This window comes from Drosophila mauritiana, unplaced genomic scaffold, assembly GCF_004382145.1.
Source record: "Drosophila mauritiana strain mau12 unplaced genomic scaffold, ASM438214v1 U_7, whole genome shotgun sequence".
Lineage (NCBI taxonomy): Eukaryota > Metazoa > Arthropoda > Insecta > Diptera > Drosophilidae > Drosophila > Drosophila mauritiana.
In genome coordinates this window covers 62,512-73,431 of record NW_022881508.1, presented here as the reverse complement: position 1 = coordinate 73,431, position 10,920 = coordinate 62,512, and the positions used below count along the sequence as shown (strand labels likewise).

At 45.8% G+C, this 10,920-nt stretch overlaps 1 pseudogene; it reads left to right on the top strand.

The window, feature by feature from the left end:
• The first annotated feature begins 478 nt into the window (after window positions 1-478).
• LOC117149919 lies at window positions 479-7,937 on the top strand (annotated as a pseudogene).
• The last annotated feature ends 2,983 nt before the right edge of the window (window positions 7,938-10,920 follow it).

Genomic DNA, 10,920 nt, shown 5'->3' with positions numbered 1-10,920 from the left:
ACATTTTGAACGCATATCGCAGTCCATGCTGTTATGTACTTTAATTTTATAGTGCTGCTTGGACTACATATGGTTGAGGGTTGTAAGACTATGCTAATTAAGTTGTTTATAAATTTTTTATAAGCATATGGTATATTATTGGATTAAATAATGATTTTATTCATAATATTAAAAAAGAAATGAAAAACATTATCTCACATTTGAATGTGAAAAACGAAGAGAAATATTTTCTTTTTCAATCAAATAATACTGAGAAATGTCTAGCATAAAAAATTGAAATATTTTTCATCTAGAATTGTCTCTTATTAATGATTCGGAAAAAGAAAAATCTTGGTTTTGTTATTATTCTTCGTTGGTTCGTTAAATGGATAAAAAATAACTTTGCTTACAAGAACTATTGGAACTATTTATAACGAATTTAATTGATTGTTTTATCATTTATATATAAAGAATTTATGGCAAAATATAGTTATATATACAACCTCAACTCATATGGGACTACCCCCTGAACTTAAGCATATTAATTAGGGGAGGAAAAGAAACTAACAAGGATTTTCTTAGTAGCGCGAGCGAAAAGAAAACAGTTCAGCACTAAGTCACTTTTGTTCTATATGGCAAATGTGAGATGCAGTGTATGGAGCGTCATATTCTAGTATGAGAAATTAATGATTAAGTCCTTCTTAAATGAGGCCATTTACCCATAGAGGGTGCCAGGCCCGTATAACGTTAATGATTACTAGATGATGTTTCCAAAGAGTCGTGTTGCTTGATAGTGCAGCACTAAGTGGGTGGTAAACTCCATCTAAAACTAAATATAACCATGAGACCGATAGTAAACAAGTACCGTGAGGGAAAGTTGAAAAGAACTCTGAATAGAGAGTTAAACAGTACGTGAAACTGCTTAGAGGTTAAGCCCGATGAACCTGAATATCCGTTATGGAAAATTCATCATTAAAATTGTAATATTTAAATAATATTATTAAGAATAATGTGCATTTTTCCATATAAGGACATTGTAATCTATTAGCATATCCCAAATTTATCATAAAATATAACTTATAGTTTATTCCAATTAAATTGCTTGCATTTTAACACAGAATAAATGTTATTAATTTGATAAAGTGCTGATAGATTTATATTATTACAGAGCGTTAATTTTTTCGGAATTATATAATGGCATAATTATCATTGATTTTTGTGTTTATTATATGCTCTTGTATGATTAACAATGCGAAAGATTCAGGATACCTTCGGGACCCGTCTTGAAACACGGACCAAGGAGTCTAACATATGTGCAAGTTATTGGGATGTAAACCTAATAGCGTAAATAACTTGACTAATAATGGGATTAGTTTTTTAGCTATTTATAGCTAATAAACACAATCCCGGGGCGTTCTATATAGTTATGTATAATGTATATTTATATTATTTATGCCTCTAACTCGAACGTACATTGAGCATATATGCTGTGACCCGAAAGATGGTGAACTATACTTGGTATGGTGAACTTATACTTAATATTATATAAAATAATCTTATCTGGTAAAGCGAATGATTAGAGGCCTTAGGGTCGAAACGATCTTAACCTATTCTCAAACTTTAAATGGGTAAGAACCTTAACTTTCTTGATATGAAGTTCAAGGTTATGATATAATGTGCCCAGTGGGCCACTTTTGGTAAGCAGAACTGGCGCTGTGGGATGAACCAAACGTAATGTTACGGTGCCCAAATTAACAACTCATGCAGATACCATGAAAGGCGTTGGTTGCTTAAAACAGCAGGACGGTGATCATGGAAGTCGAAATCCGCTAAGGAGTGTGTAACAACTCACCTGCCGAAGCAACTAGCCCTTAAAATGGATGGCGCTTAAGTTGTATACCTATACATTACCGCTAAAGTAGATGATTTATATTACTTGTGATATAAATTTTGAAACTTTAGTGAGTAGGAAGGTACAATGGTATGCGTAGAAGTGTTTGGCGTAAGCCTGCATGGAGCTGCCATTGGTACAGATCTTGGTGGTAGTAGCAAATAATCGAATGAGACCTTGGAGGACTGAAGTGGAGAAGGGTTTCGTGTGAACAGTGGTTGATCACGAGTTAGTCCGGTCCTAAGTTCAAGCCGAAAGCCGAAAATTTTCAAGTAAAACAAAAATGCCTAACTATATAAACAAAGCGAATTTAATACACTTGAATAATTTTGAACGAAAGGGAATACGGTTCCAATTCCGTAACCTGTTGAGTATCCGTTTGTTATTAAATATGGGCCTCGTGCTCATCCTGGCAACAGGAACGATATCGGAAGAGTTTTCTTTTCTGTTTTATAGCCGTACTACCATGGAAGTCTTTCGCAGAGAGATATGGTAGATGGGCTAGAAGAGCATGACATATACTGTTGTGTCGATATTTTCTCCTCGGACCTTGAAAATTTATGGTGGGGACACGCAAACTTCTCAACAGGCCGTACCAATATCCGCAGCTGGTCTCCAAGGTGAAGAGTCTCTAGTCGATAGAATAATGTAGGTAAGGGAAGTCGGCAAATTAGATCCGTAACTTCGGGATAAGGATTGGCTCTGAAGATTGAGATAGTCGGGCTTGATTGGGAAACAATAACATGGTTTATGTGCTCGTTCTGGGTAAATAGAGTTTCTAGCATTTATGTTAGTTACTTGTTCCCCGGATAGTTTAGTTACGTAGCCAATTGTGGAACTTTCTTGCTAAAATTTTTAAGAATACTATTTGGGTTAAACCAATTAGTTCTTATCAATTATAACGATTATCAATTAACAATCAATTCAGAACTGGCACGGACTTGGGGAATCCGACTGTCTAATTAAAACAAAGCATTGTGATGGCCCTAGCGGGTGTTGACGCAATGTGATTTCTGCCCAGTGCTCTGAATGTCAAAGTGAAGAAATTCAAGTAAGCGCGGGTCAACGGCGGGAGTAACTATGACTATAACTATAACTATGGGGATCAGGGGTATTTGCGAGCAGAGGGGGAGTATTTTTCTGTAATTCGTAAGTCATATCATATGATGTGCGGAAAGGGAATGGTACTCTGTAACTCACAATTCTCTCCTTTACTCAAGTCGACTCAAAACCTCCTCGTGGTGGTCCCCGGTAATGCTAAACTTGTTTAGCAGCTAATTTGAGCGGCAAAACTTTTCCGATGGGTTGGTTCCCCAGAGGAAATTTATTCATATTGGTACTACAAACACAAATAACGAGCCTCGGATAACTTTACACAATCTGATGACGACCCGACCCCCCGTGGATATCTTCCCGGAGGACCAATATGAACCAAACGCAGCGGCTACTCTATCTAGGGTTCCCTGCACAGTATGTGGACGGTCCTTTAACAGCAAGAGAGGACTCGGTGTTCACATGCGATCTCGGCACCCAGACGAACTTGATGAAGAACGTCGACGTGTCGATATAAAGGCAAGGTGGAGTGAGGAAGAGAAGTGGATGATGGCGAGAAAGGAGGTTGAGCTCACAGCAAATGGACATAAACACATGAACAAGCAACTAGCGGTGTATTTTGCAAACCGCAGCGTCGAAGCCATCAAAAAGCTAAGACAGAGGGGCGATTATAAGGAGAAAATAGAGCAGATAAGAGGGCAATCTGCTCTCGTCCCGGAAGTTGCAAATCTAACCATAAGGCGCCGCCCTAGTAGAAGTGAGCAAAACCACCAAGTAACAACATCAGAAACAACTCCAATCAATCCCTTCGAACAGTAGAACAGGGAAATTTTGCGGAAACTGCGTGGGTATAGCCCCGTAGAATGCCATTCCAAATGGAGAGCCCAAGAGCTACAAACGATCATTGACAGGGCAGAGCTCGAGGGAAAGGAAATCACTCTCCAATGCTTATCGCTATATCTCTTGGGAATTTTTCCGGCACAGGGTGTACGAGACACGCTGACGAGGCCTCCTCGGAGACCTCGGAATAGGAGAGAAAGCAGAAGGCAGCAGTATGCTGTCGTCCAGCGTAACTGGGATAAGCATAAAGGAAGATGCATCAAGAAGATGAAAGAAAGAAGAAAGAAGAAAGAAGATGCACTGATGAGTCGGTAATGCCAAGCCAAGAAGTAATGGTTCCCTACTGGAGAGAAGTAATGACTCAGCCTAGCCCAAGCTCTTGCAGTGGAGAAGTGATACAAATGGATCACTCGCTTGAGAGGATTTGGTCTGCTATTACGGAGCATGACCTTCGGGCGTCAAGAATCTCATTATCTTCATCTCCGGGGCCTGACGGGATAACTCCAAAATCTGCCAGGGAGGTGCCGTCAGGTATTATGTTGCGAATAATGAACCTAATTCTATGGTGCGGTAATCTACCACACTCTATCCGACTGGTCTTCATCCCGAAGACGGTGACGGCGAAGCGACCGCAAGACTTTCGTCCAATATCGGTGCCTTCAGTCCTGGTAAGACAGCTAAATGCAATATTGGCAACCCGGTTGAACTCATCAATCAATTGGGACCCGCGCCAGCGTGGCTTCTTACCTACCGACGGATGTGCCGATAATGCGACGATAGTTGACTTAGTCTTGAGGCATAGCCATAAGCACTTTAGATCTTGCTACATAGCAAATTTAGATGTAAGCAAGGCATTCGATTCTTTATCGCATGCATCTATATATGACACCTTACGTGCTTATGGTGCGCCAAAGGGCTTCGTTGACTACGTACAGAATACGTACGAGGGTGGCGGTACCAGTCTCAATGGGGACGGTTGGAGTTCAGAGGAATTCGTCCCTGCCAGAGGAGTGAAGCAGGGTGACCCTTTGTCTCCTATTCTATTTAACTTGGTAATGGACAGGTTACTTAGAAACCTACCCAGCGAAATTGGTACCAAAGTCGGAAATGCCATTACTAACGCGGCCGCGTTTGCAGATGATTTGGTACTATTTGCTGAAACTCGAATGGGACTTCAAGTATTGTTGGACAAAACGCTGGATTTTCTATCTCTCGTCGGCCTCAAACTTAATGCCGACAAATGTTTTACCGTTGGCATTAAGGGCCAGCCGAAACAGAAGTGTACCGTGCTAGAGGCACAGAGCTTCTACGTAGGCTCAAGGGAGATTCCATCACTGAAGCGAACGGACGAGTGGAAGTACTTAGGCATCAACTTCACTGCAACCGGGAGGGTTCGATGCAATCCGGCCGAGGACATTGGTCCAAAGCTACAAAGATTGACAAAGGCCCCCTCAAACCACAACAGAGGATGTTCGCCCTTAGGACTGTCCTTATCCCACAGCTCTATCACAAGTTAGCCCTTGGGAGTGTGACGATAGGCGTCCTACGAAAAACTGACAAACTAATAAGATATTATGTGCGAAGATGGCTAAATCTTCCGCTGGATGTGCCGATAGCATTCATTCATGCACCCCCAAAAAGTGGAGGTCTCGGAATTCCATCACTAAGATGGGTAGCTCCAATGTTAAGGCTAAGCCGATTAAGTAACATTAAATGGCCTCACCTCACGCAAAACGAGGTAGCCAGCTCTTTCCTCGAAGCCGAAAAACAACGGGCCCGAGATAGATTATTGGCAGAACAAAATGAATTGTTATCGCGTCCGGCAATAGAAAAATATTGGGCGAACAAATTGTACCTCTCAGTTGATGGTAGCGGACTTCGTGAATAGGGCCATTGGGGACCGCAACACGGGTGGGTTAATCAACCCACGCGTTTACTAACAGGAAAGGAATATATAGACGGTATTCGTCTGCGGATAAATGCCCTACCCACGAAGTCTCGTACTACAAGGGGAAGGCACGAATTGGAACGACAGTGTCGTGCAGGATGTGACGCTCCCGAAACAACAAACCACATAATGCAAAAATGTTACCGATCGCATGGGAGGCGCGTAGCTAGACACAACTGCGTAGTAAATCGAATCAAGCGGGGACTTGAGGAGAGAGGCTGCGTGGTCATTGTTGAACCAAGTCTGCAGTGCGAATCCGGCCTTAATAAACCGGACCTGGTGGCACTACGACAAGATCACATTGATGTGATCGACATACAAATTGTGACAGACGGACACTCTATGGATGATGCACACCAGCGCAAAATCAATAGATACGACAGACCGGACATACGAACTGAATTGCGTCGCAGATTCGAAGCCGCAGGTGACATTGAATTCCATTCTGCCACCCTGAACTGGAGGGGGATCTGGAGTGGTCAATCCGTTAAAAGATTGATAGCAAGGGTCTCCTCAGCAAATATGATAGTCATATCATTAGCGTCCAGGTTATGAGAGGCAGTCTCGGTTGTTTTAAACAGTTCATGTACCTGAGCGGGTTTTCCCGTGATTGGACTTAGCTAAAACGTTTGGTTCAAATCATTTGCTTGCTGTCTTGGCATAACATCAATAAAGGCATAAACATCGCAAAATAATGGTTATATACAAATGGCTATGAGGATGGTTTTAGTACGTAGGCGTTGCGGAACTTCGGTTCAGATAGAGCAATGAATCGTGCATGCTAGGAAAACTGACCACACGCAGTGTTGGCAGCCCTAGTATCTTTCGATAGATTTCCATACCTCCGCGATCAAAAAAAAAAAAATAGCCAAATGCCTCGTCATCTAATTAGTGACGCGCATGAATGGATTAACGAGATTCCTACTGTCCCTATCTATAGCTTCTAGTCCGGGACGCTTGTCTGGCGTATCCAGACACATACACCATGTTGATACATGCACCACTTGTGGGTGTTCAGGGTGTCGTGGTTGTAATCCCTTCAGTGTGGAACACGCCACGTAAAACAAGTTCGGAGAGATCTGAAAAGTCGTCGTTGTCCCTATCTACTATCTAGCGAAACCACAGCCAAGGGAACGGGCTTGGAATAATTAGCGGGGAAAGAAACCCTTTTGAGCTTGACTCTATCTGGCAGTGTAAGGAGACATAAGAGGTGTAGAATAAGTGGGAGATATTAGACCTCGGTTTGGTATCGTCAATGAAATACCACTACTCTTATTGTTTCCTTACTTACTTGATTAAATGGAACGTGTATCATTTCCTAGCCATTATACGGATATATTTATTATATCTTATGGTATTGGGTTTTGAAGCAAGCTTCTTGATCAAAGTATCACGAGTTTGTTATATAATCGCAAACAAATTCTTTAATAAAACGATGCATTTATGTATTTTTGATTTGAAAATTTGGTATAACTCCAATTACTCAGGTATGATCCAATTCAAGGACATTGACAGGTAGGGAGTTTGACTGGGGCGGTACATCTCTCAAATAATAACGGAGGTGTCCCAAGGCCAGCTCAGTGCGGACAGAAACCACACATAGAGCAAAAGGGCAAATGCTGACTTGATCTCGGTGTTCAGGGACAGCAAAAGCTCGGCCTATCGATCCTTTTGGTTTAAAGAGTTTTTAACAAGAGGTGTCAGAAAAGTTACCATAGGGATAACTGGCTTGTGGCGGCCAAGCGTTCATAGCGACGTCGCTTTTTGATCCTTCGATGTCGTCTCTTCCTATCATTGTGAAGCAAAATTTACCAAGCGTTGGATTGTTCACCCATGCAAGGGAACGTGAGCTGGGTTTAGACCGTCGTGAGACAGGTTAGTTTTACCCTACTAATGACAAATCGTTGTTGCGACAGCATTCCTGCGTAGTACGAGAGGAACCGCAGGTACGGACCAATGGCACAATACTTGTTTGAGCGAAAAGTGGTATGACGCTACGTCCGTTGGATTATGCCTGAACGCCTCTAAGGTCGTATCCGTGCTGGACTGCAATGATAAATAAGGGGCAATTTGCGTTGTATGGCTTCTAAACCATTTAAAGTTTATATTTTATTTATAAACGACAATGGATGTGATGTCAATGTTATTTGTAACATAGTACATTAGGAGGATCTTCGATCACCTGATGCCGCGCATGAATGGATTAACGACGGACGTGTTTTCGTTGCGCTCGTGTACAGATTGCGAATAACTAAGTTTTCCTTGTTTGGAAAGTAATTAAATCGGTGATTTAGTGCTCCGCGTAAGTCGAGCGAAAATTGTCGAGTGTTAAAAACAAGCGGTTTGGAAATTATTAACAATAAACTATTGGAAATTTTCCACTCCGCACGTGCTGCGAGGCGAGCTTACGAGTAAGTTTTTCGAGTAAGCTTTTTGAGCAGCTGTCAAAAAGCTTATTGGTGGCAGTCACTACTAGGGTTTGTGTCTAGGGACAGTTTTAGTGCTACCAGACTCTACCGATAGGTGGAGCTCTGGAGCATCCACCTTTTGTCACTGAGCAAACGAGCATACGGTTGCTGGCGTCGACGGTAGGAGGAGCCACCATCGGAGTTATGCCGATGGAGAGCGACAGCAGCGCGAGTGCCTTGAGCGGAAGTAGTGCCTCGAGGAAGTCCAGACGAGGCAGGCGCAGAAGCCATCTGGCCTCTAAGAGCTCGGCGCCGACGCAGGCGAAATTGGTTGCCCTGGCATCGAATGGAGTGCCAGAACCCGTTGGTGTACTGGAGGAGGCGTTTTCGTCGCTGGAGGACGCCCGGGCGGCTACGGCAAACGCTGCCATCGATGCTGCCCCCCCCCCACGCTGCTGCCACCGCTGCTGATCCTACTGCTGCCCCTGCTGCCGACCACACTGCTGCCTTCGCCGTTTCCACTGCTGCTAAAATTGTTGCCACCACTGCCACTGCCGCTACCGCTGCCGCCCGTGCTGGGCAAGCAGCTATGATGGCAGAGCTGTCGGCCACCCAGCGCATGGTGAGAACCAGCTTCCGCAGCCTAGGAGAAGTGGACACGGAAGAGCTCTCGTATGCTATCAGCCGCTACGATGAGCTGGTGTTGGCGTTAATGCTCCGGTGTGGAGAACTGGAGACGCGGCTCGCTATGCCGCCACCGCCGCCGCCGTCGTTGAATCCGTTGAAGATTACGGCCGCCAATGCTCCCCAGATGTCACAGGTTGCACCCATCGCTGCCCCGCGGACCACCAAGGTTCGCGAGACGTGGTCAGCGGTGGTGAAGTGCGACGACCCTGCGCTATCGGGGAAAGCTATAGCGGAAAAGGTGCGAACGATGGTTGCACCCTCCCTCGGAGTCAGAGTACATGAGGTACGTGAGCTCCGCCGAGGTGGTGGTGCGATCATTCGTACTCCTTCAGTTGGAGAGCTGCAGAAGGTGGTAGCATCAACGAGGTTCGCTGAAGTTGGGCTAAATGTGGCACGAAATGCGGCCGAGAAGCCGAAGGTCGTCGTCTATGACGTCGACACAGCTATCGGCCCTGAGGAATTCATGCAGGAGCTCCATGGAAATAACTTCGACAGCGAAATGACTATGTCCCAGTTTAAGAAGTCCGTGCACCTGCTGACCAAGGCGTGGTCGGTAACTGACGGCGCCACAGTAAATGTGACGCTAGAGGTAGACGTCCGGGCGATGGCGAAGCTTGATGTAGGTCGTGTCTACATCAAGTGGTTCTCATTCCGATGCCGAGCACAGGTCCGCACATACGCCTGCCACAGATGCGTGGGTTTCGACCACAAGGTCAGCGAATGCCGGCAGAAGGACAATGTTTGCCGCCAGTGCGGACGAGTGGGAATGGAGTGACCTCAACATCATTACTGTTGTGGCCGAACCAACTACCGCGCGCGCAGTTGAGAGCATAGCTCCTGTGCCGTCCTGGAACTTCTCCAATGCACGTTGGCGATTGTTCAAGGAGGAAATGGTGAGTAGAGCAGCCGAACTTCCGGAAAACTTCTCAGAGTCGCCGTTGGACCAGCAAGTTTCGACCCTGCGCAGTATAGTACATAATGTATGCGATATTGCGCTGGGAAGAAAGTCGATTCGATCGCCCAACAGGAGAGAACGTTGGTGGACTGCCGACCTCTGCGCTGCAAGGCGCGAAGTCCGGAGACTTCGTCGCCTACTCCAAGATGGAAGGCGTCTTGATGACGGTGCCGCTATAGAGCGTGTAGTGGTCGAGCTGAGGCGGGCCTCAGCCAACTACAAGAAGCTCATTGGGAGGGCGAAAATGGATGACTGGAAACGCTTCGTGGGAGATCATGCCGACGACCCATGGGGGCGCGTCTACAAGATTTGCCGAGGCCGCAGAAAGTGCACGGAGATTGGGTACCTCCGCGTGAATGGCGAGCTCATCACTGATTGGGGTGACTGTGCACGAGTGCTCCTCCGCAATTTCTTCCCAGTTGCGGAGTCCGAAGCACCGACTGCCATCGCGGAGGAAGTCCCACCGGCCCTCCAAGTATTCGAGGTTGATGCATGTGTTGCCCGGTTGAAGAGCAGGCGCTCTCCCGGCTTGGACGGCATCAATGGCACTATCTGCAAGGCAGTCTGGCGCGCCATACCCGAGCACCTAGCATCGTTGTTTTCCCGATGCATCCGATTAGGATACTTTCCCGCCGAGTGGAAGTGCCCACGAGTTGTCTCGCTGCTCAAAGGGCCAGATAAGGACAAGTGTGAGCCCTCCTCATATAGAGGAATATGCTTGCTGCCAGTCTTTGGTAAGGTGCTCGAGGCCATCATGGTGAATCGTGTGAGAGAAGTTCTTCCGGAAGGCTGCAGATGGCAGTTTGGATTTCGCCAAGGACGATGTGTGGAGGATGCTTGGAGACACGTGAAGAGCAGTGTTTGTGCCATCCCGGCGCAATACGTGCTCGGCACATTCGTGGACTTCAAAGGAGCATTCGACAACGTCGAATGGAGTGCTGCACTCCGCCAACTAGCCGACTTGGGATGCCGGGAGATGGGCTTGTGGCAGAGCTTTTTCTCCGGCCGAAGAGCAGTGATCCGAAGCAGTTCCGGTACTGTGGAAGTACCGGTAACTAGAGGCTGCCCGCAGGGGTCAATCAGTGGCCCATTTATCTGGGACATACTGATGGATGTACTGCTTCAGCGTCTCCAGCCGTATTGCCAGCTGAGTGCATAC